Below are 26,113 nucleotides of genomic sequence, written 5' to 3' on the forward strand. Positions count from 1 at the left end.
CAGACATCAGCAGCTGTTCATTTCATGCCCTCACGTCTCCTCGTTAGTATAGTGGTCAGTATCCCCGCCTGTCACGCGGGAGACCGGGGTTCAATTCCCCGACGGGGAGGTTAAACCTTTTCTGGATTTTTTTTAGTTCTTGACAAATATTCTTGAAGATTAGGCTGAGTCAAGTAGGGAATGGGTGCCAAGAACTGACTCTTTAAGAAAAAAGCACCGGCAACGCTAGTCATCGTACAATATTTGTGCACAATTGCTTACATTAGGCGGCCGGTCCACTTTATTGAGTCCCCCTCAGCACCATTTAGTGCTCCTGTTGTCTGCGAAGTCCAAATTGTAACCCTGAATCAGTTCCTCTTCTGACCCTTTGTATCATGTTACATGACGAGTAATGATCACCTGTTAGCTTTATCCCTAATTATAACTCTCACTCTTTCCCTGCATCTAACCCTAGCTCTAATCCCATCATTAACCTCGGTCCGGGCACACGCGTGAACCCCTACTCTCATCTCAGCCTCTCCTGGTGATACATCACACCTGGGATCGTTTGCTCCCTGTGGGCTGTGGGAAATTTGCTACCAGCACGCCCTGGAAGTGGGGCTCATTCCGCTGCAACGGGAGGTCTTCCCAGGACGCGTCACAGCTCAACGCAAGAGCTCCTGGGTTTCGAAGGCTCTTGCAGCAAGCCTTCACAAAGCAGCAGGGAGCGCCGTTCCAGATGGGAAACTTGAGACTGGATGTCCAGAAAAGCAAGACGTCAGAAGCGAAACCTTTTTCCTGCAGGGTGTGGCATACCATCCGCTTGCTCATTGCGACAGAGGTGGCACTAATGAAGGAAGAGGTCAACGTTACGTTCTTCTTTAAAATGCAAGGCCAGGAAAAGTGGCAGCGGTGGGATTTGAACCCACGCCTCCGAAGAGACTGGAGCCTTAATCCAGCGCCTTAGACCGCTCGGCCACGCTACCTCCCTGCTAGTCGCTGAAAGCGGAACTTGACCCGTTGCCCGGCCCGCTTTAGTGCTTTGCCTTTTCTCCTTGGAAAGTCTGGAGACAGGCAGTGGAAGGGCAGGCAAACTGTCAGGTGCGCAGAGGAGGGGAGACCATGAGGCAAGGTGGGAGATGGGGGCAAGAAGTGAGAAAAAAACTAATCGCAAGCTAGGGCAGGATTCGGAAAGTGAAGCCGAAAAGGGGCTTAGCATGCAGCCCAGGGGTTTCTTTGACTGTCCTAAGCCCACAGGGACTTTGCCGTCCTCAGCTCATGAGACTTGAGATGGGTAGCTTGATTTGCTGAGGAAATGCGGGATGACAGATTCAACTCTGGAGTCAAACATAGCCCGGAACTATCGCCTTAAACTGAGTTTTAAGCCTGGTGCCGATAAAAAGAAAGAAATTAGCCTTAGATCGGGCAAGCCGTTTGACGGGGGAAAATGAGACCCCCTAGGCCAGCTAGGTGGTCGCTGGATGCTGTGCAGACATCAGCAGCTGTTCATTTCATGCCCTCACGTCTCCTCGTTAGTATAGTGGTCAGTATCCCTGTCACGCGGGAGACCGGGGTTCAATTCCCCGACGGGGAGGTTAAACCTTTTCTGGATTTTTTTTAGTTCTTGACAAATATTCTTGAAGATTAGGCTGAGTCAAGTAGGGAATGGGTGCCAAGAACTGACTCTTTAAGAAAAAAGCACCGGCAACGCTAGTCATCGTACAATATTTGTGCACAATTGCTTACATTAGGCGGCCGGTCCACTTTATTGAGTCCCCCTCAGCACCATTTAGTGCTCCTGTTGTCTGCGAAGTCCAAATTGTAACCCTGAATCAGTTCCTCTTCTGACCCTTTGTATCATGTTACATGACGAGTAATGATCACCTGTTAGCTTTATCCCTAATTATAACTCTCACTCTTTCCCTGCATCTAACCCTAGCTCTAATCCCATCATTAACCTCGGTCCGGGCACACGCGTGAACCCTTACTCTCATCTCAGCCTCTCCTGGTGATACATCACACCTGGGATCGTTTGCTCCCTGTGGGCTGTGGGAAATTTGCTACCAGCACGCCCTGGAAGTGGGGCTCATTCCGCTGCAACGGGAGGTCTTCCCAGGACGCGTCACAGCTCAACGCAAGAGCTCCTGGGTTTCGAAGGCTCTTGCAGCAAGCCTTCACAAAGCAGCAGGGAGCGCCGTTCCAGATGGGAAACTTGAGACTGGATGTCCAGAAAAGCAAGACGTCAGAAGCGAAACCTTTTTCCTGCAGGGTGTGGCATACCATCCGCTTGCTCATTGCGACAGAGGTGGCACTAATGAAGGAAGAGGTCAACGTTACGTTCTTCTTTAAAATGCAAGGCCAGGAAAAGTGGCAGCGGTGGGATTTGAACCCACGCCTCCGAAGAGACTGGAGCCTTAATCCAGCGCCTTAGACCGCTCGGCCACGCTACCTCCCTGCTAGTCGCCGAAAGCGGAACTTGACCCGTTGCCCGGCCCGCTTTAGTGCTTTGCCTTTTCTCCTTGGAAAGTCTGGAGACAGGCAGTGGAAGGGCAGGCAAACTGTCAGGTGCGCAGAGGAGGGGAGACCATGAGGCAAGGTGGGAGATGGGGGCAAGAAGTGAGAAAAAAACTAATCGCAAGCTAGGGCAGGATTCGGAAAGTGAAGCCGAAAAGGGGCTTAGCATGCAGCCCAGGGGTTTCTTTGACTGTCCTAAGCCCACAGGGACTTTGCCGTCCTCAGCTCATGAGACTTGAGATGGGTAGCTTGATTTGCTGAGGAAATGCGGGATGACAGATTCAACTCTGGAGTCAAACATAGCCCGGAACTATCGCCTTAAACTGAGTTTTAAGCCTGGTGCCGATAAAAAGAAAGAAATTAGCCTTAGATCGGGCAAGCCGTTTGACGGGGGAAAATGAGACCCCCTAGGCCAGCTAGGTGGTCGCTGGATGCTGTGCAGACATCAGCAGCTGTTCATTTCATGCCCTCACGTCTCCTCGTTAGTATAGTGGTCAGTATCCCCGCCTGTCACGCGGGAGACCGCGACGGGGAGGTTAAACCTTTTCTGGATTTTTTTTAGTTCTTGACAAATATTCTTGAAGATTAGGCTGAGTCAAGTAGGGAATGGGTGCCAAGAACTGACTCTTTAAGAAAAAAGCACCGGCAACGCTAGTCATCGTACAATATTTGTGCACAATTGCTTACATTAGGCGGCCGGTCCACTTTATTGAGTCCCCCTCAGCACCATTTAGTGCTCCTGTTGTCTGCGAAGTCCAAATTGTAACCCTGAATCAGTTCCTCTTCTGACCCTTTGTATCATGTTACATGACGAGTAATGATCACCTGTTAGCTTTATCCCTAATTATAACTCTCACTCTTTCCCTGCATCTAACCCTAGCTCTAATCCCATCATTAACCTCGGTCCGGGCACACGCGTGAACCCTTACTCTCATCTCAGCCTCTCCTGGTGATACATCACACCTGGGATCGTTTGCTCCCTGTGGGCTGTGGGAAATTTGCTACCAGCACGCCCTGGAAGTGGGGCTCATTCCGCTGCAACGGGAGGTCTTCCCAGGACGCGTCACAGCTCAACGCAAGAGCTCCTGGGTTTCGAAGGCTCTTGCAGCAAGCCTTCACAAAGCAGCAGGGAGCGCCGTTCCAGATGGGAAACTTGAGACTGGATGTCCAGAAAAGCAAGACGTCAGAAGCGAAACCTTTTTCCTGCAGGGTGTGGCATACCATCCGCTTGCTCATTGCGACAGAGGTGGCACTAATGAAGGAAGAGGTCAACGTTACGTTCTTCTTTAAAATGCAAGGCCAGGAAAAGTGGCAGCGGTGGGATTTGAACCCACGCCTCCGAAGAGACTGGAGCCTTAATCCAGCGCCTTAGACCGCTCGGCCACGCTACCTCCCTGCTAGTCGCCGAAAGCGGAACTTGACCCGTTGCCCGGCCCGCTTTAGTGCTTTGCCTTTTCTCCTTGGAAAGTCTGGAGACAGGCAGTGGAAGGGCAGGCAAACTGTCAGGTGCGCAGAGGAGGGGAGACCATGAGGCAAGGTGGGAGATGGGGGCAAGAAGTGAGAAAAAAACTAATCGCAAGCTAGGGCAGGATTCGGAAAGTGAAGCCGAAAAGGGGCTTAGCATGCAGCCCAGGGGTTTCTTTGACTGTCCTAAGCCCACAGGGACTTTGCCGTCCTCAGCTCATGAGACTTGAGATGGGTAGCTTGATTTGCTGAGGAAATGCGGGATGACAGATTCAACTCTGGAGTCAAACATAGCCCGGAACTATCGCCTTAAACTGAGTTTTAAGCCTGGTGCCGATAAAAAGAAAGAAATTAGCCTTAGATCGGGCAAGCCGTTTGACGGGGGAAAATGAGACCCCCTAGGCCAGCTAGGTGGTCGCTGGATGCTGTGCAGACATCAGCAGCTGTTCATTTCATGCCCTCACGTCTCCTCGTTAGTATAGTGGTCAGTATCCCCGCCTGTCACGCGGGAGACCGGGGTTCAATTCCCCGACGGGGAGGTTAAACCTTTTCTGGATTTTTTTTAGTTCTTGACAAATATTCTTGAAGATTAGGCTGAGTCAAGTAGGGAATGGGTGCCAAGAACTGACTCTTTAAGAAAAAAGCACCGGCAACGCTAGTCATCGTACAATATTTGTGCACAATTGCTTACATTAGGCGGCCGGTCCACTTTATTGAGTCCCCCTCAGCACCATTTAGTGCTCCTGTTGTCTGCGAAGTCCAAATTGTAACCCTGAATCAGTTCCTCTTCTGACCCTTTGTATCATGTTACATGACGAGTAATGATCACCTGTTAGCTTTATCCCTAATTATAACTCTCACTCTTTCCCTGCATCTAACCCTAGCTCTAATCCCATCATTAACCTCGGTCCGGGCACACGCGTGAACCCCTACTCTCATCTCAGCCTCTCCTGGTGATACATCACACCTGGGATCGTTTGCTCCCTGTGGGCTGTGGGAAATTTGCTACCAGCACGCCCTGGAAGTGGGGCTCATTCCGCTGCAACGGGAGGTCTTCCCAGGACGCGTCACAGCTCAACGCAAGAGCTCCTGGGTTTCGAAGGCTCTTGCAGCAAGCCTTCACAAAGCAGCAGGGAGCGCCGTTCCAGATGGGAAACTTGAGACTGGATGTCCAGAAAAGCAAGACGTCAGAAGCGAAACCTTTTTCCTGCAGGGTGTGGCATACCATCCGCTTGCTCATTGCGACAGAGGTGGCACTAATGAAGGAAGAGGTCAACGTTACGTTCTTCTTTAAAATGCAAGGCCAGGAAAAGTGGCAGCGGTGGGATTTGAACCCACGCCTCCGAAGAGACTGGAGCCTTAATCCAGCGCCTTAGACCGCTCGGCCACGCTACCTCCCTGCTAGTCGCCGAAAGCGGAACTTGACCCGTTGCCCGGCCCGCTTTAGTGCTTTGCCTTTTCTCCTTGGAAAGTCTGGAGACAGGCAGTGGAAGGGCAGGCAAACTGTCAGGTGCGCAGAGGAGGGGAGACCATGAGGCAAGGTGGGAGATGGGGGCAAGAAGTGAGAAAAAAACTAATCGCAAGCTAGGGCAGGATTCGGAAAGTGAAGCCGAAAAGGGGCTTAGCATGCAGCCCAGGGGTTTCTTTGACTGTCCTAAGCCCACAGGGACTTTGCCGTCCTCAGCTCATGAGACTTGAGATGGGTAGCTTGATTTGCTGAGGAAATGCGGGATGACAGATTCAACTCTGGAGTCAAACATAGCCCGGAACTATCGCCTTAAACTGAGTTTTAAGCCTGGTGCCGATAAAAAGAAAGAAATTAGCCTTAGATCGGGCAAGCCGTTTGACGGGGGAAAATGAGACCCCCTAGGCCAGCTAGGTGGTCGCTGGATGCTGTGCAGACATCAGCAGCTGTTCATTTCATGCCCTCACGTCTCCTCGTTAGTATAGTGGTCAGTATCCCTGTCACGCGGGAGACCGGGGTTCAATTCCCCGACGGGGAGGTTAAACCTTTTCTGGATTTTTTTTAGTTCTTGACAAATATTCTTGAAGATTAGGCTGAGTCAAGTAGGGAATGGGTGCCAAGAACTGACTCTTTAAGAAAAAAGCACCGGCAACGCTAGTCATCGTACAATATTTGTGCACAATTGCTTACATTAGGCGGCCGGTCCACTTTATTGAGTCCCCCTCAGCACCATTTAGTGCTCCTGTTGTCTGCGAAGTCCAAATTGTAACCCTGAATCAGTTCCTCTTCTGACCCTTTGTATCATGTTACATGACGAGTAATGATCACCTGTTAGCTTTATCCCTAATTATAACTCTCACTCTTTCCCTGCATCTAACCCTAGCTCTAATCCCATCATTAACCTCGGTCCGGGCACACGCGTGAACCCTTACTCTCATCTCAGCCTCTCCTGGTGATACATCACACCTGGGATCGTTTGCTCCCTGTGGGCTGTGGGAAATTTGCTACCAGCACGCCCTGGAAGTGGGGCTCATTCCGCTGCAACGGGAGGTCTTCCCAGGACGCGTCACAGCTCAACGCAAGAGCTCCTGGGTTTCGAAGGCTCTTGCAGCAAGCCTTCACAAAGCAGCAGGGAGCGCCGTTCCAGATGGGAAACTTGAGACTGGATGTCCAGAAAAGCAAGACGTCAGAAGCGAAACCTTTTTCCTGCAGGGTGTGGCATACCATCCGCTTGCTCATTGCGACAGAGGTGGCACTAATGAAGGAAGAGGTCAACGTTACGTTCTTCTTTAAAATGCAAGGCCAGGAAAAGTGGCAGCGGTGGGATTTGAACCCACGCCTCCGAAGAGACTGGAGCCTTAATCCAGCGCCTTAGACCGCTCGGCCACGCTACCTCCCTGCTAGTCGCCGAAAGCGGAACTTGACCCGTTGCCCGGCCCGCTTTAGTGCTTTGCCTTTTCTCCTTGGAAAGTCTGGAGACAGGCAGTGGAAGGGCAGGCAAACTGTCAGGTGCGCAGAGGAGGGGAGACCATGAGGCAAGGTGGGAGATGGGGGCAAGAAGTGAGAAAAAAACTAATCGCAAGCTAGGGCAGGATTCGGAAAGTGAAGCCGAAAAGGGGCTTAGCATGCAGCCCAGGGGTTTCTTTGACTGTCCTAAGCCCACAGGGACTTTGCCGTCCTCAGCTCATGAGACTTGAGATGGGTAGCTTGATTTGCTGAGGAAATGCGGGATGACAGATTCAACTCTGGAGTCAAACATAGCCCGGAACTATCGCCTTAAACTGAGTTTTAAGCCTGGTGCCGATAAAAAGAAAGAAATTAGCCTTAGATCGGGCAAGCCGTTTGACGGGGGAAAATGAGACCCCCTAGGCCAGCTAGGTGGTCGCTGGATGCTGTGCAGACATCAGCAGCTGTTCATTTCATGCCCTCACGTCTCCTCGTTAGTATAGTGGTCAGTATCCCCGCCTGTCACGCGGGAGACCGGGGTTCAATTCCCCGACGGGGAGGTTAAACCTTTTCTGGATTTTTTTTAGTTCTTGACAAATATTCTTGAAGATTAGGCTGAGTCAAGTAGGGAATGGGTGCCAAGAACTGACTCTTTAAGAAAAAAGCACCGGCAACGCTAGTCATCGTACAATATTTGTGCACAATTGCTTACATTAGGCGGCCGGTCCACTTTATTGAGTCCCCCTCAGCACCATTTAGTGCTCCTGTTGTCTGCGAAGTCCAAATTGTAACCCTGAATCAGTTCCTCTTCTGACCCTTTGTATCATGTTACATGACGAGTAATGATCACCTGTTAGCTTTATCCCTAATTATAACTCTCACTCTTTCCCTGCATCTAACCCTAGCTCTAATCCCATCATTAACCTCGGTCCGGGCACACGCGTGAACCCTTACTCTCATCTCAGCCTCTCCTGGTGATACATCACACCTGGGATCGTTTGCTCCCTGTGGGCTGTGGGAAATTTGCTACCAGCACGCCCTGGAAGTGGGGCTCATTCCGCTGCAACGGGAGGTCTTCCCAGGACGCGTCACAGCTCAACGCAAGAGCTCCTGGGTTTCGAAGGCTCTTGCAGCAAGCCTTCACAAAGCAGCAGGGAGCGCCGTTCCAGATGGGAAACTTGAGACTGGATGTCCAGAAAAGCAAGACGTCAGAAGCGAAACCTTTTTCCTGCAGGGTGTGGCATACCATCCGCTTGCTCATTGCGACAGAGGTGGCACTAATGAAGGAAGAGGTCAACGTTACGTTCTTCTTTAAAATGCAAGGCCAGGAAAAGTGGCAGCGGTGGGATTTGAACCCACGCCTCCGAAGAGACTGGAGCCTTAATCCAGCGCCTTAGACCGCTCGGCCACGCTACCTCCCTGCTAGTCGCCGAAAGCGGAACTTGACCCGTTGCCCGGCCCGCTTTAGTGCTTTGCCTTTTCTCCTTGGAAAGTCTGGAGACAGGCAGTGGAAGGGCAGGCAAACTGTCAGGTGCGCAGAGGAGGGGAGACCATGAGGCAAGGTGGGAGATGGGGGCAAGAAGTGAGAAAAAAACTAATCGCAAGCTAGGGCAGGATTCGGAAAGTGAAGCCGAAAAGGGGCTTAGCATGCAGCCCAGGGGTTTCTTTGACTGTCCTAAGCCCACAGGGACTTTGCCGTCCTCAGCTCATGAGACTTGAGATGGGTAGCTTGATTTGCTGAGGAAATGCGGGATGACAGATTCAACTCTGGAGTCAAACATAGCCCGGAACTATCGCCTTAAACTGAGTTTTAAGCCTGGTGCCGATAAAAAGAAAGAAATTAGCCTTAGATCGGGCAAGCCGTTTGACGGGGGAAAATGAGACCCCCTAGGCCAGCTAGGTGGTCGCTGGATGCTGTGCAGACATCAGCAGCTGTTCATTTCATGCCCTCACGTCTCCTCGTTAGTATAGTGGTCAGTATCCCCGCCTGTCACGCGGGAGACCGGGGTTCAATTCCCCGACGGGGAGGTTAAACCTTTTCTGGATTTTTTTTAGTTCTTGACAAATATTCTTGAAGATTAGGCTGAGTCAAGTAGGGAATGGGTGCCAAGAACTGACTCTTTAAGAAAAAAGCACCGGCAACGCTAGTCATCGTACAATATTTGTGCACAATTGCTTACATTAGGCGGCCGGTCCACTTTATTGAGTCCCCCTCAGCACCATTTAGTGCTCCTGTTGTCTGCGAAGTCCAAATTGTAACCCTGAATCAGTTCCTCTTCTGACCCTTTGTATCATGTTACATGACGAGTAATGATCACCTGTTAGCTTTATCCCTAATTATAACTCTCACTCTTTCCCTGCATCTAACCCTAGCTCTAATCCCATCATTAACCTCGGTCCGGGCACACGCGTGAACCCTTACTCTCATCTCAGCCTCTCCTGGTGATACATCACACCTGGGATCGTTTGCTCCCTGTGGGCTGTGGGAAATTTGCTACCAGCACGCCCTGGAAGTGGGGCTCATTCCGCTGCAACGGGAGGTCTTCCCAGGACGCGTCACAGCTCAACGCAAGAGCTCCTGGGTTTCGAAGGCTCTTGCAGCAAGCCTTCACAAAGCAGCAGGGAGCGCCGTTCCAGATGGGAAACTTGAGACTGGATGTCCAGAAAAGCAAGACGTCAGAAGCGAAACCTTTTTCCTGCAGGGTGTGGCATACCATCCGCTTGCGCATTGCGACAGAGGTGGCACTAATGAAGGAAGAGGTCAACGTTACGTTCTTCTTTAAAATGCAAGGCCAGGAAAAGTGGCAGCGGTGGGATTTGAACCCACGCCTCCGAAGAGACTGGAGCCTTAATCCAGCGCCTTAGACCGCTCGGCCACGCTACCTCCCTGCTAGTCGCCGAAAGCGGAACTTGACCCGTTGCCCGGCCCGCTTTAGTGCTTTGCCTTTTCTCCTTGGAAAGTCTGGAGACAGGCAGTGGAAGGGCAGGCAAACTGTCAGGTGCGCAGAGGAGGGGAGACCATGAGGCAAGGTGGGAGATGGGGGCAAGAAGTGAGAAAAAAACTAATCGCAAGCTAGGGCAGGATTCGGAAAGTGAAGCCGAAAAGGGGCTTAGCATGCAGCCCAGGGGTTTCTTTGACTGTCCTAAGCCCACAGGGACTTTGCCGTCCTCAGCTCATGAGACTTGAGATGGGTAGCTTGATTTGCTGAGGAAATGCGGGATGACAGATTCAACTCTGGAGTCAAACATAGCCCGGAACTATCGCCTTAAACTGAGTTTTAAGCCTGGTGCCGATAAAAAGAAAGAAATTAGCCTTAGATCGGGCAAGCCGTTTGACGGGGGAAAATGAGACCCCCTAGGCCAGCTAGGTGGTCGCTGGATGCTGTGCAGACATCAGCAGCTGTTCATTTCATGCCCTCACGTCTCCTCGTTAGTATAGTGGTCAGTATCCCCGCCTGTCACGCGGGAGAGGGGTTCAATTCCCCGACGGGGAGGTTAAACCTTTTCTGGATTTTTTTTAGTTCTTGAAAATATTCTTGAAGATTAGGCTGAGTCAAGTAGGGAATGGGTGCCAAGAACTGACTCTTTAAGAAAAAAGCACCGGCAACGCTAGTCATCGTACAATATTTGTGCACAATTGCTTACATTAGGCGGCCGGTCCACTTTATTGAGTCCCCCTCAGCACCATTTAGTGCTCCTGTTGTCTGCGAAGTCCAAATTGTAACCCTGAATCAGTTCCTCTTCTGACCCTTTGTATCATGTTACATGACGAGTAATGATCACCTGTTAGCTTTATCCCTAATTATAACTCTCACTCTTTCCCTGCATCTAACCCTAGCTCTAATCCCATCATTAACCTCGGTCCGGGCACACGCGTGAACCCTTACTCTCATCTCAGCCTCTCCTGGTGATACATCACACCTGGGATCGTTTGCTCCCTGTGGGCTGTGGGAAATTTGCTACCAGCACGCCCTGGAAGTGGGGCTCATTCCGCTGCAACGGGAGGTCTTCCCAGGACGCGTCACAGCTCAACGCAAGAGCTCCTGGGTTTCGAAGGCTCTTGCAGCAAGCCTTCACAAAGCAGCAGGGAGCGCCGTTCCAGATGGGAAACTTGAGACTGGATGTCCAGAAAAGCAAGACGTCAGAAGCGAAACCTTTTTCCTGCAGGGTGTGGCATACCATCCGCTTGCTCATTGCGACAGAGGTGGCACTAATGAAGGAAGAGGTCAACGTTACGTTCTTCTTTAAAATGCAAGGCCAGGAAAAGTGGCAGCGGTGGGATTTGAACCCACGCCTCCGAAGAGACTGGAGCCTTAATCCAGCGCCTTAGACCGCTCGGCCACGCTACCTCCCTGCTAGTCGCCGAAAGCGGAACTTGACCCGTTGCCCGGCCCGCTTTAGTGCTTTGCCTTTTCTCCTTGGAAAGTCTGGAGACAGGCAGTGGAAGGGCAGGCAAACTGTCAGGTGCGCAGAGGAGGGGAGACCATGAGGCAAGGTGGGAGATGGGGGCAAGAAGTGAGAAAAAAACTAATCGCAAGCTAGGGCAGGATTCGGAAAGTGAAGCCGAAAAGGGGCTTAGCATGCAGCCCAGGGGTTTCTTTGACTGTCCTAAGCCCACAGGGACTTTGCCGTCCTCAGCTCATGAGACTTGAGATGGGTAGCTTGATTTGCTGAGGAAATGCGGGATGACAGATTCAACTCTGGAGTCAAACATAGCCCGGAACTATCGCCTTAAACTGAGTTTTAAGCCTGGTGCCGATAAAAAGAAAGAAATTAGCCTTAGATCGGGCAAGCCGTTTGACGGGGGAAAATGAGACCCCCTAGGCCAGCTAGGTGGTCGCTGGATGCTGTGCAGACATCAGCAGCTGTTCATTTCATGCCCTCACGTCTCCTCGTTAGTATAGTGGTCAGTATCCCCGCCTGTCACGCGGGAGACCGGGGTTCAATTCCCCGACGGGGAGGTTAAACCTTTTCTGGATTTTTTTTAGTTCTTGACAAATATTCTTGAAGATTAGGCTGAGTCAAGTAGGGAATGGGTGCCAAGAACTGACTCTTTAAGAAAAAAGCACCGGCAACGCTAGTCATCGTACAATATTTGTGCACAATTGCTTACATTAGGCGGCCGGTCCACTTTATTGAGTCCCCCTCAGCACCATTTAGTGCTCCTGTTGTCTGCGAAGTCCAAATTGTAACCCTGAATCAGTTCCTCTTCTGACCCTTTGTATCATGTTACATGACGAGTAATGATCACCTGTTAGCTTTATCCCTAATTATAACTCTCACTCTTTCCCTGCATCTAACCCTAGCTCTAATCCCATCATTAACCTCGGTCCGGGCACACGCGTGAACCCTTACTCTCATCTCAGCCTCTCCTGGTGATACATCACACCTGGGATCGTTTGCTCCCTGTGGGCTGTGGGAAATTTGCTACCAGCACGCCCTGGAAGTGGGGCTCATTCCGCTGCAACGGGAGGTCTTCCCAGGACGCGTCACAGCTCAACGCAAGAGCTCCTGGGTTTCGAAGGCTCTTGCAGCAAGCCTTCACAAAGCAGCAGGGAGCGCCGTTCCAGATGGGAAACTTGAGACTGGATGTCCAGAAAAGCAAGACGTCAGAAGCGAAACCTTTTTCCTGCAGGGTGTGGCATACCATCCGCTTGCTCATTGCGACAGAGGTGGCACTAATGAAGGAAGAGGTCAACGTTACGTTCTTCTTTAAAATGCAAGGCCAGGAAAAGTGGCAGCGGTGGGATTTGAACCCACGCCTCCGAAGAGACTGGAGCCTTAATCCAGCGCCTTAGACCGCTCGGCCACGCTACCTCCCTGCTAGTCGCCGAAAGCGGAACTTGACCCGTTGCCCGGCCCGCTTTAGTGCTTTGCCTTTTCTCCTTGGAAAGTCTGGAGACAGGCAGTGGAAGGGCAGGCAAACTGTCAGGTGCGCAGAGGAGGGGAGACCATGAGGCAAGGTGGGAGATGGGGGCAAGAAGTGAGAAAAAAACTAATCGCAAGCTAGGGCAGGATTCGGAAAGTGAAGCCGAAAAGGGGCTTAGCATGCAGCCCAGGGGTTTCTTTGACTGTCCTAAGCCCACAGGGACTTTGCCGTCCTCAGCTCATGAGACTTGAGATGGGTAGCTTGATTTGCTGAGGAAATGCGGGATGACAGATTCAACTCTGGAGTCAAACATAGCCCGGAACTATCGCCTTAAACTGAGTTTTAAGCCTGGTGCCGATAAAAAGAAAGAAATTAGCCTTAGATCGGGCAAGCCGTTTGACGGGGGAAAATGAGACCCCCTAGGCCAGCTAGGTGGTCGCTGGATGCTGTGCAGACATCAGCAGCTGTTCATTTCATGCCCTCACGTCTCCTCGTTAGTATAGTGGTCAGTATCCCCGCCTGTCACGCGGGAGACCGGATTCCCCGACGGGGAGGTTAAACCTTTTCTGGATTTTTTTTAGTTCTTGACAAATATTCTTGAAGATTAGGCTGAGTCAAGTAGGGAATGGGTGCCAAGAACTGACTCTTTAAGAAAAAAGCACCGGCAACGCTAGTCATCGTACAATATTTGTGCACAATTGCTTACATTAGGCGGCCGGTCCACTTTATTGAGTCCCCCTCAGCACCATTTAGTGCTCCTGTTGTCTGCGAAGTCCAAATTGTAACCCTGAATCAGTTCCTCTTCTGACCCTTTGTATCATGTTACATGACGAGTAATGATCACCTGTTAGCTTTATCCCTAATTATAACTCTCACTCTTTCCCTGCATCTAACCCTAGCTCTAATCCCATCATTAACCTCGGTCCGGGCACACGCGTGAACCCCTACTCTCATCTCAGCCTCTCCTGGTGATACATCACACCTGGGATCGTTTGCTCCCTGTGGGCTGTGGGAAATTTGCTACCAGCACGCCCTGGAAGTGGGGCTCATTCCGCTGCAACGGGAGGTCTTCCCAGGACGCGTCACAGCTCAACGCAAGAGCTCCTGGGTTTCGAAGGCTCTTGCAGCAAGCCTTCACAAAGCAGCAGGGAGCGCCGTTCCAGATGGGAAACTTGAGACTGGATGTCCAGAAAAGCAAGACGTCAGAAGCGAAACCTTTTTCCTGCAGGGTGTGGCATACCATCCGCTTGCTCATTGCGACAGAGGTGGCACTAATGAAGGAAGAGGTCAACGTTACGTTCTTCTTTAAAATGCAAGGCCAGGAAAAGTGGCAGCGGTGGGATTTGAACCCACGCCTCCGAAGAGACTGGAGCCTTAATCCAGCGCCTTAGACCGCTCGGCCACGCTACCTCCCTGCTAGTCGCCGAAAGCGGAACTTGACCCGTTGCCCGGCCCGCTTTAGTGCTTTGCCTTTTCTCCTTGGAAAGTCTGGAGACAGGCAGTGGAAGGGCAGGCAAACTGTCAGGTGCGCAGAGGAGGGGAGACCATGAGGCAAGGTGGGAGATGGGGGCAAGAAGTGAGAAAAAAACTAATCGCAAGCTAGGGCAGGATTCGGAAAGTGAAGCCGAAAAGGGGCTTAGCATGCAGCCCAGGGGTTTCTTTGACTGTCCTAAGCCCACAGGGACTTTGCCGTCCTCAGCTCATGAGACTTGAGATGGGTAGCTTGATTTGCTGAGGAAATGCGGGATGACAGATTCAACTCTGGAGTCAAACATAGCCCGGAACTATCGCCTTAAACTGAGTTTTAAGCCTGGTGCCGATAAAAAGAAAGAAATTAGCCTTAGATCGGGCAAGCCGTTTGACGGGGGAAAATGAGACCCCCTAGGCCAGCTAGGTGGTCGCTGGATGCTGTGCAGACATCAGCAGCTGTTCATTTCATGCCCTCACGTCTCCTCGTTAGTATAGTGGTCAGTATCCCTGTCACGCGGGAGACCGGGGTTCAATTCCCCGACGGGGAGGTTAAACCTTTTCTGGATTTTTTTTAGTTCTTGACAAATATTCTTGAAGATTAGGCTGAGTCAAGTAGGGAATGGGTGCCAAGAACTGACTCTTTAAGAAAAAAGCACCGGCAACGCTAGTCATCGTACAATATTTGTGCACAATTGCTTACATTAGGCGGCCGGTCCACTTTATTGAGTCCCCCTCAGCACCATTTAGTGCTCCTGTTGTCTGCGAAGTCCAAATTGTAACCCTGAATCAGTTCCTCTTCTGACCCTTTGTATCATGTTACATGACGAGTAATGATCACCTGTTAGCTTTATCCCTAATTATAACTCTCACTCTTTCCCTGCATCTAACCCTAGCTCTAATCCCATCATTAACCTCGGTCCGGGCACACGCGTGAACCCTTACTCTCATCTCAGCCTCTCCTGGTGATACATCACACCTGGGATCGTTTGCTCCCTGTGGGCTGTGGGAAATTTGCTACCAGCACGCCCTGGAAGTGGGGCTCATTCCGCTGCAACGGGAGGTCTTCCCAGGACGCGTCACAGCTCAACGCAAGAGCTCCTGGGTTTCGAAGGCTCTTGCAGCAAGCCTTCACAAAGCAGCAGGGAGCGCCGTTCCAGATGGGAAACTTGAGACTGGATGTCCAGAAAAGCAAGACGTCAGAAGCGAAACCTTTTTCCTGCAGGGTGTGGCATACCATCCGCTTGCTCATTGCGACAGAGGTGGCACTAATGAAGGAAGAGGTCAACGTTACGTTCTTCTTTAAAATGCAAGGCCAGGAAAAGTGGCAGCGGTGGGATTTGAACCCACGCCTCCGAAGAGACTGGAGCCTTAATCCAGCGCCTTAGACCGCTCGGCCACGCTACCTCCCTGCTAGTCGCCGAAAGCGGAACTTGACCCGTTGCCCGGCCCGCTTTAGTGCTTTGCCTTTTCTCCTTGGAAAGTCTGGAGACAGGCAGTGGAAGGGCAGGCAAACTGTCAGGTGCGCAGAGGAGGGGAGACCATGAGGCAAGGTGGGAGATGGGGGCAAGAAGTGAGAAAAAAACTAATCGCAAGCTAGGGCAGGATTCGGAAAGTGAAGCCGAAAAGGGGCTTAGCATGCAGCCCAGGGGTTTCTTTGACTGTCCTAAGCCCACAGGGACTTTGCCGTCCTCAGCTCATGAGACTTGAGATGGGTAGCTTGATTTGCTGAGGAAATGCGGGATGACAGATTCAACTCTGGAGTCAAACATAGCCCGGAACTATCGCCTTAAACTGAGTTTTAAGCCTGGTGCCGATAAAAAGAAAGAAATTAGCCTTAGATCGGGCAAGTCGTTTGACGGGGGAAAATGAGACCCCCTAGGCCAGCTAGGTGGTCGCTGGATGCTGTGCAGACATCAGCAGCTGTTCATTTCATGCCCTCACGTCTCCTCGTTAGTATAGTGGTCAGTATCCCCGCCTGTCACGCGGGAGACCGGGGTTCAATTCCCCGACGGGGAGGTTAAACCTTTTCTGGATTTTTTTTAGTTCTTGACAAATATTCTTGAAGATTAGGCTGAGTCAAGTAGGGAATGGGTGCCAAGAACTGACTCTTTAAGAAAAAAGCACCGGCAACGCTAGTCATCGTACAATATTTGTGCACAATTGCTTACATTAGGCGGCCGGTCCACTTTATTGAGTCCCCCTCAGCACCATTTAGTGCTCCTGTTGTCTGCGAAGTCCAAATTGTAACCCTGAATCAGTTCCTCTTCTGACCCTTTGTATCATGTTACATGACGAGTAATGATCACCTGTTAGCTTTATCCCTAATTATAACTCTCACTCTTTCCCTGCATCTAACCCTAGCTCTAATCCCATCATTAACCTCGGTCCGGGCACACGCGTGAACCCTTACTCTCATCTCAGCCTCTCCTGGTGATACATCACACCTGGGATCGTTTGCTCCCTGTGGGCTGTGGGAAATTTGCTACCAGCACGCCCTGGAAGTGGGGCTCATTCCGCTGCAACGGGAGGTCTTCCCAGGACGCGTCACAGCTCAACGCAAGAGCTCCTGGGTTTCGAAGGCTCTTGCAGCAAGCCTTCACAAAGCAGCAGGGAGCGCCGTTCCAGATGGGAAACTTGAGACTGGATGTCCAGAAAAGCAAGACGTCAGAAGCGAAACCTTTTTCCTGCAGGGTGTGGCATACCATCCGCTTGCTCATTGCGACAGAGGTGGCACTAATGAAGGAAGAGGTCAACGTTACGTTCTTCTTTAAAATGCAAGGCCAGGAAAAGTGGCAGCGGTGGGATTTGAACCCACGCCTCCGAAGAGACTGGAGCCTTAATCCAGCGCCTTAGACCGCTCGGCCACGCTACCTCCCTGCTAGTCGCCGAAAGCGGAACTTGACCCGTTGCCCGGCCCGCTTTAGTGCTTTGCCTTTTCTCCTTGGAAAGTCTGAAGACAGGCAGTGGAAGGGCAGGCAAACTGTCAGGTGCGCAGAGGAGGGGAGACCATGAGGCAAGGTGGGAGATGGGGGCAAGAAGTGAGAAAAAAACTAATCGCAAGCTAGGGCAGGATTCGGAAAGTGAAGCCGAAAAGGGGCTTAGCATGCAGCCCAGGGGTTTCTTTGACTGTCCTAAGCCCACAAGGACTTTGCCGTCCTCAGCTCATGAGACTTGAGATGGGTAGCTTGATTTGCTGAGGAAATGCGGGATGACAGATTCAACTCTGGAGTCAAACATAGCCCGGAACTATCGCCTTAAACTGAGTTTTAAGCCTGGTGCCGATAAAAAGAAAGAAATTAGCCTTAGATCGGGCAAGCCGTTTGACGGGGGAAAATGAGACCCCCTAGGCCAGCTAGGTGGTCGCTGGATGCTGTGCAGACATCAGCAGCTGTTCATTTCATGCCCTCACGTCTCCTCGTTAGTATAGTGGTCAGTATCCCCGCCTGTCACGCGGGAGACCGGGGTTCAATTCCCCGACGGGGAGGTTAAACCTTTTCTGGATTTTTTTTAGTTCTTGACAAATATTCTTGAAGATTAGGCTGAGTCAAGTAGGGAATGGGTGCCAAGAACTGACTCTTTAAGAAAAAAGCACCGGCAACGCTAGTCATCGTACAATATTTGTGCACAATTGCTTACATTAGGCGGCCGGTCCACTTTATTGAGTCCCCCTCAGCACCATTTAGTGCTCCTGTTGTCTGCGAAGTCCAAATTGTAACCCTGAATCAGTTCCTCTTCTGACCCTTTGTATCATGTTACATGACGAGTAATGATCACCTGTTAGCTTTATCCCTAATTATAACTCTCACTCTTTCCCTGCATCTAACCCTAGCTCTAATCCCATCATTAACCTCGGTCCGGGCACACGCGTGAACCCCTACTCTCATCTCAGCCTCTCCTGGTGATACATCACACCTGGGATCGTTTGCTCCCTGTGGGCTGTGGGAAATTTGCTACCAGCACGCCCTGGAAGTGGGGCTCATTCCGCTGCAACGGGAGGTCTTCCCAGGACGCGTCACAGCTCAACGCAAGAGCTCCTGGGTTTCGAAGGCTCTTGCAGCAAGCCTTCACAAAGCAGCAGGGAGCGCCGTTCCAGATGGGAAACTTGAGACTGGATGTCCAGAAAAGCAAGACGTCAGAAGCGAAACCTTTTTCCTGCAGGGTGTGGCATACCATCCGCTTGCTCATTGCGACAGAGGTGGCACTAATGAAGGAAGAGGTCAACGTTACGTTCTTCTTTAAAATGCAAGGCCAGGAAAAGTGGCAGCGGTGGGATTTGAACCCACGCCTCCGAAGAGACTGGAGCCTTAATCCAGCGCCTTAGACCGCTCGGCCACGCTACCTCCCTGCTAGTCGCCGAAAGCGGAACTTGACCCGTTGCCCGGCCCGCTTTAGTGCTTTGCCTTTTCTCCTTGGAAAGTCTGGAGACAGGCAGTGGAAGGGCAGGCAAACTGTCAGGTGCGCAGAGGAGGGGAGACCATGAGGCAAGGTGGGAGATGGGGGCAAGAAGTGAGAAAAAAACTAATCGCAAGCTAGGGCAGGATTCGGAAAGTGAAGCCGAAAAGGGGCTTAGCATGCAGCCCAGGGGTTTCTTTGACTGTCCTAAGCCCACAGGGACTTTGCCGTCCTCAGCTCATGAGACTTGAGATGGGTAGCTTGATTTGCTGAGGAAATGCGGGATGACAGATTCAACTCTGGAGTCAAACATAGCCCGGAACTATCGCCTTAAACTGAGTTTTAAGCCTGGTGCCGATAAAAAGAAAGAAATTAGCCTTAGATCGGGCAAGCCGTTTGACGGGGGAAAATGAGACCCCCTAGGCCAGCTAGGTGGTCGCTGGATGCTGTGCAGACATCAGCAGCTGTTCATTTCATGCCCTCACGTCTCCTCGTTAGTATAGTGGTCAGTATCCCTGTCACGCGGGAGACCGGGGTTCAATTCCCCGACGGGGAGGTTAAACCTTTTCTGGATTTTTTTTAGTTCTTGACAAATATTCTTGAAGATTAGGCTGAGTCAAGTAGGGAATGGGTGCCAAGAACTGACTCTTTAAGAAAAAAGCACCGGCAACGCTAGTCATCGTACAATATTTGTGCACAATTGCTTACATTAGGCGGCCGGTCCACTTTATTGAGTCCCCCTCAGCACCATTTAGTGCTCCTGTTGTCTGCGAAGTCCAAATTGTAACCCTGAATCAGTTCCTCTTCTGACCCTTTGTATCATGTTACATGACGAGTAATGATCACCTGTTAGCTTTATCCCTAATTATAACTCTCACTCTTTCCCTGCATCTAACCCTAGCTCTAATCCCATCATTAACCTCGGTCCGGGCACACGCGTGAACCCTTACTCTCATCTCAGCCTCTCCTGGTGATACATCACACCTGGGATCGTTTGCTCCCTGTGGGCTGTGGGAAATTTGCTACCAGCACGCCCTGGAAGTGGGGCTCATTCCGCTGCAACGGGAGGTCTTCCCAGGACGCGTCACAGCTCAACGCAAGAGCTCCTGGGTTTCGAAGGCTCTTGCAGCAAGCCTTCACAAAGCAGCAGGGAGCGCCGTTCCAGATGGGAAACTTGAGACTGGATGTCCAGAAAAGCAAGACGTCAGAAGCGAAACCTTTTTCCTGCAGGGTGTGGCATACCATCCGCTTGCTCATTGCGACAGAGGTGGCACTAATGAAGGAAGAGGTCAACGTTACGTTCTTCTTTAAAATGCAAGGCCAGGAAAAGTGGCAGCGGTGGGATTTGAACCCACGCCTCCGAAGAGACTGGAGCCTTAATCCAGCGCCTTAGACCGCTCGGCCACGCTACCTCCCTGCTAGTCGCCGAAAGCGGAACTTGACCCGTTGCCCGGCCCGCTTTAGTGCTTTGCCTTTTCTCCTTGGAAAGTCTGGAGACAGGCAGTGGAAGGGCAGGCAAACTGTCAGGTGCGCAGAGGAGGGGAGACCATGAGGCAAGGTGGGAGATGGGGGCAAGAAGTGAGAAAAAAACTAATCGCAAGCTAGGGCAGGATTCGGAAAGTGAAGCCGAAAAGGGGCTTAGCATGCAGCCCAGGGGTTTCTTTGACTGTCCTAAGCCCACAGGGACTTTGCCGTCCTCAGCTCATGAGACTTGAGATGGGTAGCTTGATTTGCTGAGGAAATGCGGGATGACAGATTCAACTCTGGAGTCAAACATAGCCCGGAACTATCGCCTTAAACTGAGTTTTAAGCCTGGTGCCGATAAAAAGAAAGAAATTAGCCTTAGATCGGGCAAGCCGTTTGACGGGGGAAAATGAGACCCCCTAGGCCAGCTAGGTGGTCGCTGGATGCTGTGCAGACATCAGCAGCTGTTCATTTCATGCCCTCACGTCTCCTCGTTAGTATAGTGGTCAGTATCCCCGCCTGTCACGCGGGAGACCGGGGTTCAATTCCCCGACGGGGAGGTTAAACCTTTTCTGGATTTTTTTTAGTTCTTGACAAATATTCTTGAAGATTAGGCTGAGTCAAGTAGGGAATGGGTGCCAAGAACTGACTCTTTAAGAAAAAAGCACCGGCAACGCTAGTCATCGTACAATATTTGTGCACAATTGCTTACATTAGGCGGCCGGTCCACTTTATTGAGTCCCCCTCAGCACCATTTAGTGCTCCTGTTGTCTGCGAAGTCCAAATTGTAACCCTGAATCAGTTCCTCTTCTGACCCTTTGTATCATGTTACATGACGAGTAATGATCACCTGTTAGCTTTATCCCTAATTATAACTCTCACTCTTTCCCTGCATCTAACCCTAGCTCTAATCCCATCATTAACCTCGGTCCGGGCACACGCGTGAACCCTTACTCTCATCTCAGCCTCTCCTGGTGATACATCACACCTGGGATCGTTTGCTCCCTGTGGGCTGTGGGAAATTTGCTACCAGCACGCCCTGGAAGTGGGGCTCATTCCGCTGCAACGGGAGGTCTTCCCAGGACGCGTCACAGCTCAACGCAAGAGCTCCTGGGTTTCGAAGGCTCTTGCAGCAAGCCTTCACAAAGCAGCAGGGAGCGCCGTTCCAGATGGGAAACTTGAGACTGGATGTCCAGAAAAGCAAGACGTCAGAAGCGAAACCTTTTTCCTGCAGGGTGTGGCATACCATCCGCTTGCTCATTGCGACAGAGGTGGCACTAATGAAGGAAGAGGTCAACGTTACGTTCTTCTTTAAAATGCAAGGCCAGGAAAAGTGGCAGCGGTGGGATTTGAACCCACGCCTCCGAAGAGACTGGAGCCTTAATCCAGCGCCTTAGACCGCTCGGCCACGCTACCTCCCTGCTAGTCGCCGAAAGCGGAACTTTACCCGTTGCCCGGCCCGCTTTAGTGCTTTGCCTTTTCTCCTTGGAAAGTCTGGAGACAGGCAGTGGAAGGGCAGGCAAACTGTCAGGTGCGCAGAGGAGGGGAGACCATGAGGCAAGGTGGGAGATGGGGGCAAGAAGTGAGAAAAAAACTAATCGCAAGCTAGGGCAGGATTCGGAAAGTGAAGCCGAAAAGGGGCTTAGCATGCAGCCCAGGGGTTTCTTTGACTGTCCTAAGCCCACAGGGACTTTGCCGTCCTCAGCTCATGAGACTTGAGATGGGTAGCTTGATTTGCTGAGGAAATGCGGGATGACAGATTCAACTCTGGAGTCAAACATAGCCCGGAACTATCGCCTTAAACTGAGTTTTAAGCCTGGTGCCGATAAAAAGAAAGAAATTAGCCTTAGATCGGGCAAGCCGTTTGACGGGGGAAAATGAGACCCCCTAGGCCAGCTAGGTGGTCGCTGGATGCTGTGCAGACATCAGCAGCTGTTCATTTCATGCCCTCACGTCTCCTCGTTAGTATAGTGGTCAGTATCCCCGCCTGTCACGCGGGAGACCGGGGTTCAATTCCCCGACGGGGAGGTTAAACCTTTTCTGGATTTTTTTTAGTTCTTGACAAATATTCTTGAAGATTAGGCTGAGTCAAGTAGGGAATGGGTGCCAAGAACTGACTCTTTAAGAAAAAAGCACCGGCAACGCTAGTCATCGTACAATATTTGTGCACAATTGCTTACATTAGGCGGCCGGTCCACTTTATTGAGTCCCCCTCAGCACCATTTAGTGCTCCTGTTGTCTGCGAAGTCCAAATTGTAACCCTGAATCAGTTCCTCTTCTGACCCTTTGTATCATGTTACATGACGAGTAATGATCACCTGTTAGCTTTATCCCTAATTATAACTCTCACTCTTTCCCTGCATCTAACCCTAGCTCTAATCCCATCATTAACCTCGGTCCGGGCACACGCGTGAACCCTTACTCTCATCTCAGCCTCTCCTGGTGATACATCACACCTGGGATCGTTTGCTCCCTGTGGGCTGTGGGAAATTTGCTACCAGCACGCCCTGGAAGTGGGGCTCATTCCGCTGCAACGGGAGGTCTTCCCAGGACGCGTCACAGCTCAACGCAAGAGCTCCTGGGTTTCGAAGGCTCTTGCAGCAAGCCTTCACAAAGCAGCAGGGAGCGCCGTTCCAGATGGGAAACTTGAGACTGGATGTCCAGAAAAGCAAGACGTCAGAAGCGAAACCTTTTTCCTGCAGGGTGTGGCATACCATCCGCTTGCTCATTGCGACAGAGGTGGCACTAATGAAGGAAGAGGTCAACGTTACGTTCTTCTTTAAAATGCAAGGCCAGGAAAAGTGGCAGCGGTGGGATTTGAACCCACGCCTCCGAAGAGACTGGAGCCTTAATCCAGCGCCTTAGACCGCTCGGCCACGCTACCTCCCTGCTAGTCGCCGAAAGCGGAACTTGACCCGTTGCCCGGCCCGCTTTAGTGCTTTGCCTTTTCTCCTTGGAAAGTCTGGAGACAGGCAGTGGAAGGGCAGGCAAACTGTCAGGTGCGCAGAGGAGGGGAGACCATGAGGCAAGGTGGGAGATGGGGGCAAGAAGTGAGAAAAAAACTAATCGCAAGCTAGGGCAGGATTCGGAAAGTGAAGCCGAAAAGGGGCTTAGCATGCAGCCCAGGGGTTTCTTTGACTGTCCTAAGCCCACAGGGACTTTGCCGTCCTCAGCTCATGAGACTTGAGATGGGTAGCTTGATTTGCTGAGGAAATGCGGGATGACAGATTCAACTCTGGAGTCAAACATAGCCCGGAACTATCGCCTTAAACTGAGTTTTAAGCCTGGTGCCGATAAAAAGAAAGAAATTAGCCTTAGATCGGGCAAGCCGTTTGACGGGGGAAAATGAGACCCCCTAGGCCAGCTAGGTGGTCGCTGGATGCTGTGCAGACATCAGCAGCTGTTCATTTCATGCCCTCACGTCTCCTCGTTAGTATAGTGGTCAGTATCCCCGCCTGTCACGCGGGAGACCGGGGTTCAATTCCCCGACGGGGAGGTTAAACCTTTTCTGGATTTTTTTTAGTTCTTGACAAATATTCTTGAAGATTAGGCTGAGTCAAGTAGGGAATGGGTGCCAAGAACTGACTCTTTAAGAAAAAAGCACCGGCAACGCTAGTCATCGTACAATATTTGTGCACAATTGCTTACATTAGGCGGCCGGTCCACTTTATTGAGTCCCCCTCAGCACCATTTAGTGCTCCTGTTGTCTGCGAAGTCCAAATTGTAACCCTGAATCAGTTCCTCTTCTGACCCTTTGTATCATGTTACATGACGAGTAATGATCACCTGTTAGCTTTATCCCTAATTATAACTCTCACTCTTTCCCTGCATCTAACCCTAGCTCTAATCCCATCATTAACCTCGGTCCGGGCACACGCGTGAACCCTTACTCTCATCTCAGCCTCTCCTGGTGATACATCACACCTGGGATCGTTTGCTCCCTGTGGGCTGTGGGAAATTTGCTACCAGCACGCCCTGGAAGTGGGGCTCATTCCGCTGCAACGGGAGGTCTTCCCAGGACGCGTCACAGCTCAACGCAAGAGCTCCTGGGTTTCGAAGGCTCTTGCAGCAAGCCTTCACAAAGCAGCAGGGAGCGCCGTTCCAGATGGGAAACTTGAGACTGGATGTCCAGAAAAGCAAGACGTCAGAAGCGAAACCTTTTTCCTGCAGGGTGTGGCATACCATCCGCTTGCTCATTGCGACAGAGGTGGCACTAATGAAGGAAGAGGTCAACGTTACGTTCTTCTTTAAAATGCAAGGCCAGGAAAAGTGGCAGCGGTGGGATTTGAACCCACGCCTCCGAAGAGACTGGAGCCTTAATCCAGCGCCTTAGACCGCTCGGCCACGCTACCTCCCTGCTAGTCGCCGAAAGCGGAACTTGACCCGTTGCCCGGCCCGCTTTAGTGCTTTGCCTTTTCTCCTTGGAAAGTCTGGAGACAGGCAGTGGAAGGGCAGGCAAACTGTCAGGTGCGCAGAGGAGGGGAGACCATGAGGCAAGGTGGGAGATGGGGGCAAGAAGTGAGAAAAAAACTAATCGCAAGCTAGGGCAGGATTCGGAAAGTGAAGCCGAAAAGGGGCTTAGCATGCAGCCCAGGGGTTTCTTTGACTGTCCTAAGCCCACAGGGACTTTGCCGTCCTCAGCTCATGAGACTTGAGATGGGTAGCTTGATTTGCTGAGGAAATGCGGGATGACAGATTCAACTCTGGAGTCAAACATAGCCCGGAACTATCGCCTTAAACTGAGTTTTAAGCCTGGTGCCGATAAAAAGAAAGAAATTAGCCTTAGATCGGGCAAGCCGTTTGACGGGGGAAAATGAGACCCCCTAGGCCAGCTAGGTGGTCGCTGGATGCTGTGCAGACATCAGCAGCTGTTCATTTCATGCCCTCACGTCTCCTCGTTAGTATAGTGGTCAGTATCCCTGTCACGCGGGAGACCGGGGTTCAATTCCCCGACGGGGAGGTTAAACCTTTTCTGGATTTTTTTTAGTTCTTGACAAATATTCTTGAAGATTAGGCTGAGTCAAGTAGGGAATGGGTGCCAAGAACTGACTCTTTAAGAAAAAAGCACCGGCAACGCTAGTCATCGTACAATATTTGTGCACAATTGCTTACATTAGGCGGCCGGTCCACTTTATTGAGTCCCCCTCAGCACCATTTAGTGCTCCTGTTGTCTGCGAAGTCCAAATTGTAACCCTGAATCAGTTCCTCTTCTGACCCTTTGTATCATGTTACATGACGAGTAATGATCACCTGTTAGCTTTATCCCTAATTATAACTCTCACTCTTTCCCTGCATCTAACCCTAGCTCTAATCCCATCATTAACCTCGGTCCGGGCACACGCGTGAACCCTTACTCTCATCTCAGCCTCTCCTGGTGATACATCACACCTGGGATCGTTTGCTCCCTGTGGGCTGTGGGAAATTTGCTACCAGCACGCCCTGGAAGTGGGGCTCATTCCGCTGCAACGGGAGGTCTTCCCAGGACGCGTCACAGCTCAACGCAAGAGCTCCTGGGTTTCGAAGGCTCTTGCAGCAAGCCTTCACAAAGCAGCAGGGAGCGCCGTTCCAGATGGGAAACTTGAGACTGGATGTCCAGAAAAGCAAGACGTCAGAAGCGAAACCTTTTTCCTGCAGGGTGTGGCATACCATCCGCTTGCTCATTGCGACAGAGGTGGCACTAATGAAGGAAGAGGTCAACGTTACGTTCTTCTTTAAAATGCAAGGCCAGGAAAAGTGGCAGCGGTGGGATTTGAACCCACGCCTCCGAAGAGACTGGAGCCTTAATCCAGCGCCTTAGACCGCTCGGCCACGCTACCTCCCTGCTAGTCGCCGAAAGCGGAACTTGACCCGTTGCCCGGCCCGCTTTAGTGCTTTGCCTTTTCTCCTTGGAAAGTCTGGAGACAGGCAGTGGAAGGGCAGGCAAACTGTCAGGTGCGCAGAGGAGGGGAGACCATGAGGCAAGGTGGGAGATGGGGGCAAGAAGTGAGAAAAAAACTAATCGCAAGCTAGGGCAGGATTCGGAAAGTGAAGCCGAAAAGGGGCTTAGCATG

At 51.4% G+C, this 26,113-nt stretch overlaps 28 non-coding genes across 28 annotated transcripts; 10 read left to right on the forward strand and 18 right to left on the reverse strand.

Annotated features, from left to right (window-relative positions):
* The first annotated feature begins 37 nt into the window (after nucleotides 1-37).
* On the forward strand, nucleotides 38-109 carry TRNAD-GUC (transfer RNA aspartic acid (anticodon GUC)). Its single transcript has one exon. It is a non-coding gene; the product is annotated as a tRNA-Asp (tRNA).
* A 774-nt stretch (nucleotides 110-883) lies between these two features.
* On the reverse strand, nucleotides 884-965 carry TRNAL-AAG (transfer RNA leucine (anticodon AAG)). The gene has a single exon. It is a non-coding gene; the product is annotated as a tRNA-Leu (tRNA).
* Nucleotides 966-2,347: 1,382 nt separating this feature from the next.
* TRNAL-AAG (transfer RNA leucine (anticodon AAG)) lies at nucleotides 2,348-2,429 on the reverse strand. Its single transcript has one exon. It is a non-coding gene; the product is annotated as a tRNA-Leu (tRNA).
* Nucleotides 2,430-3,802: 1,373 nt separating this feature from the next.
* TRNAL-AAG (transfer RNA leucine (anticodon AAG)) lies at nucleotides 3,803-3,884 on the reverse strand. Its single transcript has one exon. It is a non-coding gene; the product is annotated as a tRNA-Leu (tRNA).
* Nucleotides 3,885-4,424: 540 nt separating this feature from the next.
* On the forward strand, nucleotides 4,425-4,496 carry TRNAD-GUC (transfer RNA aspartic acid (anticodon GUC)). Its single transcript has one exon. It is a non-coding gene; the product is annotated as a tRNA-Asp (tRNA).
* Nucleotides 4,497-5,270: 774 nt separating this feature from the next.
* TRNAL-AAG (transfer RNA leucine (anticodon AAG)) lies at nucleotides 5,271-5,352 on the reverse strand. Its single transcript has one exon. It is a non-coding gene; the product is annotated as a tRNA-Leu (tRNA).
* Nucleotides 5,353-6,734: 1,382 nt separating this feature from the next.
* On the reverse strand, nucleotides 6,735-6,816 carry TRNAL-AAG (transfer RNA leucine (anticodon AAG)). Its single transcript has one exon. It is a non-coding gene; the product is annotated as a tRNA-Leu (tRNA).
* Nucleotides 6,817-7,356: 540 nt separating this feature from the next.
* TRNAD-GUC (transfer RNA aspartic acid (anticodon GUC)) lies at nucleotides 7,357-7,428 on the forward strand. Its single transcript has one exon. It is a non-coding gene; the product is annotated as a tRNA-Asp (tRNA).
* A 774-nt stretch (nucleotides 7,429-8,202) lies between these two features.
* TRNAL-AAG (transfer RNA leucine (anticodon AAG)) lies at nucleotides 8,203-8,284 on the reverse strand. The gene has a single exon. It is a non-coding gene; the product is annotated as a tRNA-Leu (tRNA).
* A 540-nt stretch (nucleotides 8,285-8,824) lies between these two features.
* Nucleotides 8,825-8,896, forward strand: TRNAD-GUC (transfer RNA aspartic acid (anticodon GUC)). The gene has a single exon. It is a non-coding gene; the product is annotated as a tRNA-Asp (tRNA).
* Nucleotides 8,897-9,670: 774 nt separating this feature from the next.
* On the reverse strand, nucleotides 9,671-9,752 carry TRNAL-AAG (transfer RNA leucine (anticodon AAG)). The gene has a single exon. It is a non-coding gene; the product is annotated as a tRNA-Leu (tRNA).
* A 1,383-nt stretch (nucleotides 9,753-11,135) lies between these two features.
* TRNAL-AAG (transfer RNA leucine (anticodon AAG)) lies at nucleotides 11,136-11,217 on the reverse strand. Its single transcript has one exon. It is a non-coding gene; the product is annotated as a tRNA-Leu (tRNA).
* Nucleotides 11,218-11,757: 540 nt separating this feature from the next.
* On the forward strand, nucleotides 11,758-11,829 carry TRNAD-GUC (transfer RNA aspartic acid (anticodon GUC)). The gene has a single exon. It is a non-coding gene; the product is annotated as a tRNA-Asp (tRNA).
* A 774-nt stretch (nucleotides 11,830-12,603) lies between these two features.
* Nucleotides 12,604-12,685, reverse strand: TRNAL-AAG (transfer RNA leucine (anticodon AAG)). The gene has a single exon. It is a non-coding gene; the product is annotated as a tRNA-Leu (tRNA).
* A 1,380-nt stretch (nucleotides 12,686-14,065) lies between these two features.
* Nucleotides 14,066-14,147, reverse strand: TRNAL-AAG (transfer RNA leucine (anticodon AAG)). Its single transcript has one exon. It is a non-coding gene; the product is annotated as a tRNA-Leu (tRNA).
* Nucleotides 14,148-15,529: 1,382 nt separating this feature from the next.
* TRNAL-AAG (transfer RNA leucine (anticodon AAG)) lies at nucleotides 15,530-15,611 on the reverse strand. The gene has a single exon. It is a non-coding gene; the product is annotated as a tRNA-Leu (tRNA).
* A 540-nt stretch (nucleotides 15,612-16,151) lies between these two features.
* TRNAD-GUC (transfer RNA aspartic acid (anticodon GUC)) lies at nucleotides 16,152-16,223 on the forward strand. The gene has a single exon. It is a non-coding gene; the product is annotated as a tRNA-Asp (tRNA).
* A 774-nt stretch (nucleotides 16,224-16,997) lies between these two features.
* TRNAL-AAG (transfer RNA leucine (anticodon AAG)) lies at nucleotides 16,998-17,079 on the reverse strand. The gene has a single exon. It is a non-coding gene; the product is annotated as a tRNA-Leu (tRNA).
* A 540-nt stretch (nucleotides 17,080-17,619) lies between these two features.
* On the forward strand, nucleotides 17,620-17,691 carry TRNAD-GUC (transfer RNA aspartic acid (anticodon GUC)). The gene has a single exon. It is a non-coding gene; the product is annotated as a tRNA-Asp (tRNA).
* Nucleotides 17,692-18,465: 774 nt separating this feature from the next.
* On the reverse strand, nucleotides 18,466-18,547 carry TRNAL-AAG (transfer RNA leucine (anticodon AAG)). Its single transcript has one exon. It is a non-coding gene; the product is annotated as a tRNA-Leu (tRNA).
* A 1,382-nt stretch (nucleotides 18,548-19,929) lies between these two features.
* On the reverse strand, nucleotides 19,930-20,011 carry TRNAL-AAG (transfer RNA leucine (anticodon AAG)). Its single transcript has one exon. It is a non-coding gene; the product is annotated as a tRNA-Leu (tRNA).
* Nucleotides 20,012-20,551: 540 nt separating this feature from the next.
* Nucleotides 20,552-20,623, forward strand: TRNAD-GUC (transfer RNA aspartic acid (anticodon GUC)). The gene has a single exon. It is a non-coding gene; the product is annotated as a tRNA-Asp (tRNA).
* A 774-nt stretch (nucleotides 20,624-21,397) lies between these two features.
* On the reverse strand, nucleotides 21,398-21,479 carry TRNAL-AAG (transfer RNA leucine (anticodon AAG)). The gene has a single exon. It is a non-coding gene; the product is annotated as a tRNA-Leu (tRNA).
* A 540-nt stretch (nucleotides 21,480-22,019) lies between these two features.
* Nucleotides 22,020-22,091, forward strand: TRNAD-GUC (transfer RNA aspartic acid (anticodon GUC)). Its single transcript has one exon. It is a non-coding gene; the product is annotated as a tRNA-Asp (tRNA).
* Nucleotides 22,092-22,865: 774 nt separating this feature from the next.
* TRNAL-AAG (transfer RNA leucine (anticodon AAG)) lies at nucleotides 22,866-22,947 on the reverse strand. Its single transcript has one exon. It is a non-coding gene; the product is annotated as a tRNA-Leu (tRNA).
* A 540-nt stretch (nucleotides 22,948-23,487) lies between these two features.
* On the forward strand, nucleotides 23,488-23,559 carry TRNAD-GUC (transfer RNA aspartic acid (anticodon GUC)). Its single transcript has one exon. It is a non-coding gene; the product is annotated as a tRNA-Asp (tRNA).
* Nucleotides 23,560-24,333: 774 nt separating this feature from the next.
* Nucleotides 24,334-24,415, reverse strand: TRNAL-AAG (transfer RNA leucine (anticodon AAG)). Its single transcript has one exon. It is a non-coding gene; the product is annotated as a tRNA-Leu (tRNA).
* Nucleotides 24,416-25,797: 1,382 nt separating this feature from the next.
* On the reverse strand, nucleotides 25,798-25,879 carry TRNAL-AAG (transfer RNA leucine (anticodon AAG)). The gene has a single exon. It is a non-coding gene; the product is annotated as a tRNA-Leu (tRNA).
* Between the last annotated feature and the right edge of the window lie 234 nt (nucleotides 25,880-26,113).

This window comes from Ambystoma mexicanum, unplaced genomic scaffold (assembly GCF_040938575.1).
Source record: "Ambystoma mexicanum isolate Mex_15411 unplaced genomic scaffold, UKY_AmexF1_1 Mex_scaf20, whole genome shotgun sequence".
Taxonomy (NCBI): Eukaryota; Metazoa; Chordata; class Amphibia; order Caudata; family Ambystomatidae; genus Ambystoma; species Ambystoma mexicanum.